Below are 5,311 nucleotides of genomic sequence, written 5' to 3'. Positions count from 1 at the left end.
ATAAGCCTATAGGTATAAATAGAGGCTTATATTCACTTGAAAAATAGTTAGTTAGAGAGAAACACAAGAAATCTTGTGGTTATTCTCTAGAATTGCTATCTGTAGAACCCAACAACTTGGTTAAATCCTGGAGATAAATTTGCGATAACCCTTTAGCAACAAAAGTGGGGGGGCAAATATTGTCTAAGGATAACAATTTTATGCCTACAAGTTATTTATTTCTGTTTGTCTTTTGTGTTATCTTTGTTCTTCCTTTGTTACTTTGTCTATTATTCCCAACATAAAACAATATTTTAGTCCCTACATTTTGGAGTCACAATCAATTTGGTCCTACGTTTTAGGGGTAGTCAATTTGGTCCTTGTTATTTTCAACTTGCAACCAATTTAGTCTCTACCGTTAACTACTAATGGAAAATGTTTATATGGCAAACGGTGTGCACAATTGGCACACATGTGGCGGATAAAATAATAATAAAAATATTTAATTGCTATTAAAAATTCCATGTCATAAATTAAAAAAAAAAATTCACATCAAACAAATAAAAAAAATGAGGTTGAATTTTTTTCCCGTTGTTTTTGCACTTTCTTGGCAACCAAACACATAAATCAAATCTCAAAAAATAACAAGAGAAGAATAAGTCAATTTTGACCCACTACATTGTTCACCAAATCATGAACCCACAACACAGTTCATACTAAACTCAGAGCCCATCGAAAGTCTCACACTAGAAACCTGTTTCAACCAAGGTGATAAATTTGATTTCAAGCAAAAACCCAATCTGTGTGTAAGAGATTGCGCCCCCGGCCCCTTTTTTTGGATGTTGAGCCAAATCCATGTGAATGGGTGAAGTCATGTTATTGCCTCTCAGAATGGAAGTTCAACTGATTATATTTTCCCCTTTAGATTAAGGGTTTTATAATAGAGTCGCCACTTATTTAATTATTGGAATAAATAAGAAAATCAAAATTGAAAAATTCCTCATTTTATTAATTTGCAATTGAATTTACATTGATCATAGGAAAATTACATGGCTTTGGTCCTAGTTACAATCTAAAAATTAAAAATTACAAGAATAAGTATTGATCTATCAACCCTTAATCTAAGCTCAGGGGCTATGTTACAAGGTGGGAAGATGTTAGCTAGGCACACACCTTACCCGGTGAAACCGGTCTTCTAGACTATGATGGCCAACATTCATATCATATCATCCAATATGTCAATCAATTTTCATATTGAATTTAATGTGTGTGCATGTGATAAACCATAATTCAATTTATTAAATATTACATTTGGATTAAAAAATAAATTCTAGTGAATATGTGTGGATGGTGATATCCTATATTCAATGATTTGAAAGAATTATGAAACAAACATGTTTTTTATTTTTATTTTTTTATGTGGATTTAAGATTAAAACTAGTGTTATGCATGAACATGTGATGAAGAACCAAGAACATTTGAAGAATACATAAGAACATTTAAGAACATTCAAACTTAAATAATTTTTTTTAATCCTCAACTTACCATTTTGCTTTTACAATTTATTTTTTCACCTGTCTCACACACCATGGTTAATTGCATGGTACAATAGCTTTTTGCTATAACAACAAATCTTATTGCATGGTGCAATAGCTAGGGCTATTGCACCAGATCTCAATCCGGTGGAGTTAATTTTGATTTGGAGCTATTGTGATCCTTATTAGGATCTTTTAGTTTGTGATGGGTGATTGTTTAGTTTGATTTTTGTGTTTTATGTTGTGTTTGGTCACTAAGAAACTGCAATAAAAGTTGGGAATTTTTTTAAATTCATCCTTTCAAATTTTTTATTTTATTGTTCTGAAGTGGATTTCTTTTTTTTCTTTTTTTTAATTTCTGATATGGCTTTCTTTTAATAGCAATTAAATATAATTTTTATTATTTTATTAGCCACATGTGTGCCAACTATGCAAATCGTTTGCCACATAAGCATTTTTTATTAGTAATTAACATGACTAAATTTGTTGAAAGTTAAAAATAACAGGAACAAAATTGATTGCTCTTAAAATGTAGAGACCAAATTGACTGTGTCCTCAAAATATAAGGACGAAAATAGTGTTTTCACCTATATTAAAAAGGTCTCCAGGCAACAATAACATGTTGGGAAAACACAGGAAAAAAATACAATTTTGTATCTCATACAAAAACACGCAGTGGAATATAAACGGATTTACTTCGTTCATGTGATACATGCAACATTGAGTGTTTTTTTTTTTATTTTTTAAAAGGAACAAGAAAGTGTACCTTGATGTAGTGAAATTCAAAACAAAATGAAGATTGAACTTGGGAAGACTTTCAATCCTCACTCCAATTCCATAATGTGCCCAAGATGTGTGGTCTCTCAATCCATGTGTATTTGCTTAAGAGAATAATCAAGTGTCTTGAGAAAATTCTGAATCTTTCTCTTTTTAACCATACATCTTTTTCTGCATTTTAGCAGTTTTTTTTTTAATAACTCGTATTAAATAAATGACTAATTATCTAATTGGGTTAGCCTTTTGGGCCAGCCCAATTTGGCTTTAGTGTGCGGCTTGGAATGGGACCAAAAGGGACAAATAAAGCTCTAGCTCCAATGAGCTTTGAACTTATCTATCAACTCTTGATAAGCCCAAATTTACCATTAATTATATTTAATATCACTATATAAATATAATTTCACTCTAGGCCTTATTTATAAATTATATCCCAAGACTTTATTAAACATTTAGCCCCCTTCATGAAAATATTCATAGTAATACAAAGTTATAATATATAACTGTCACTTTGAAGATTACTACATATTTATCCTTAAGTACCCAGTTTAGTCCTTTAAGTTATTCATATATTTTTTATGAAATCTAATTTCATAAAATATAAACTTTAGTAACTCTTTACTATAGTGGTTAGGCCTAACACTCTGAATAACCAAACTCATTAAACTTATCTCAAAGGAATATTTTATATCTCCATAAAGAGATTATGAATTCCATTTTGAGAATATGTATTCCTTCAATATTACGTGTGGTTGCCCAACATACTGAGGTTTCGACCGTTTGTTTAGATCTCACTCCTAATATATTAAAACAACTTACATTTCATGATCGGGATCACTGTTCCCTTAGGATTTAGAGTTTCTACAAATGAAAGTCTTAAGATTTATTATTCATTTGATAATCGTTAATAGAATAATAAATCTCACAGCGGTTCTGTTTAATATGTTTTATACACTTAAAACATATTAACATATCAATTAGTAGTCTTCATTTCCATGATCAAGATAAATCATCTTAATTGACATATTATAGTCTTCGCAGATAAAATGCCTAATTTCATCAAGACTACAAACTAAGATTTTGAGTTTATAAAAAACTTGTAATTTATATCTTCTGTGACTAAATCACGTAAATCACATACTATGCATCTCAAAGACTATATGATAATGTCCAAATATTCATATTACCATTATTTTAGATAATAATAAAACAACTTTATTACATATAATCTAAAGTCATACATAGCAAACAATAGGATTTAAGGGCACTAATCCTAACGTAACATATGTTACCAAATGGACTATTTATATTATCAAGTAATTACAAGGTAATAATTTGATATTTTATTAACTATTGCTTAGCAATCAATGGTGAATGATCCTAGATTACCTAGCAACTAGTTCAAGTAGGTGGGGTTAGATGTCTTTTAGTGGCTAGGGGTTATTCTTTAGAAATTTTCCCTATGTTATCAAATATATATATATATATATATCTTATGAATACTTTACAAACATACACAATCAAATCTCAAGTCTATAGAAATACATTTCTATACCTTTATGCATATAAAACATAATCTTACCTGTACTCAAATCAAGCCTCATAATACTCATGAGTTTGTTCACAAACACGTTATAATGTTTGAGCTTGACTCTTTTAATAGTAAAGCCTAAACTCGGCTCATAGAAGATAGAACCAGAAAAGGAAAATTTCAGTCTTAACCCAATAAGAAAAAAAAAAAAAAAACCTAAAATGTTTTGGTACAAGCATGTAACTCAAGCATTAAGCTAAATTTTGAAGACCTATTTGTTCTAAACATTTAAAAATGCAGAATTTTTTGAACCACACACCCTTGGTGTGATGGTCACTCCACAAGTATAAGTACTTATGGAGTGTGAGGGGGGGGTTAAGGGCCAGGGTTCAAGTTTCCTAGAATGAGTTTCACACACATATGCACTTAGATTAGCCTAGAGTAAAATTTCTATCTTGTTAAAAAAAAAAAAAAAAAAAACCTTCAACTTCCCCAAAAGCCTCAAACTCATATCAAATTTTAACATTGGCATTATGGCCTTTCTTAGCGAATGAATGCTAAGAGCATCCACATCAATGGGTGTAAAAATGTGTATATTTACACAATTGCTACAGTAACCGTGTAAATATACACGATTATTGTAGCTATGTATAATAATATATATATATATATATTTCTCTCTCACCATTCATATTCTCTCTTTCACCATTCACCAACCCAGCGAAAGAAACACAGCATCCTAACGGACACAACAATCCAGCAAAAGAAGAATAACAGAAGAGGAGGAGAAACACCCAACCACCAACCTAGCACCACCCAACCACCACCACTGCAACCCATTTCAACAGTTGATAATCCACCACAAAATTGACCCAAAATCAATAGAAAATCAAACCAAACCATCAGAAAACCCAACACAAAATCAAGCCAAACCCACCAGATCTGTCGTCGGATCTGCCTTGATGCTACCGCCATGGATCTACCTTGTTGCTGCCCGGATCTACTTGCTCTGTCGTCGGATTTTCTGCCATGTGTGAGTTTTGGGTTTGAGATATGAGAGAGGAAGAGAGTTCAGAGAGTACTAGACCTTTTGGTTTGAGACATGAGAGAGGAAGAGAGTTAAGGAAGTCCCAGAGGCAAAGAAGAATTGAGAGAGAGAGGGAGAAACACAGTTAAGACTTGAGATGAGGTTAAGAGGAAAAAGATATTAAAAAGATAGATATTAATAACATAATAATAATAAATATTATTTAAATAAAAAAGATTATAAAAATTGATGAATTGATGTGGGTGCTTTGAAAAAGTGGTAGTGTAAAATAGAAAAAGTAAGTTCTTAGAGCCACAAGAACCCTAGATGTACAATAAAAGGCTCTCGGCTCTCCAAAAGTCTTCTCACGTTCTCTAGGAGGTTCTTTTATACATAGCCTTTGTTGCACAAACCTCTAGATGTTGGGTGCATATGACACCCTTTGGATTCTAGCACACCTTTGTC

This window comes from Quercus suber, unplaced genomic scaffold (assembly GCF_002906115.3).
Source record: "Quercus suber isolate HL8 unplaced genomic scaffold, Cork oak 2.0 scaffold_345, whole genome shotgun sequence".
In the NCBI taxonomy this organism is placed as follows: Eukaryota; Viridiplantae; Streptophyta; class Magnoliopsida; order Fagales; family Fagaceae; genus Quercus; species Quercus suber.
Note: the sequence above shows the minus strand (reverse complement) of the source record.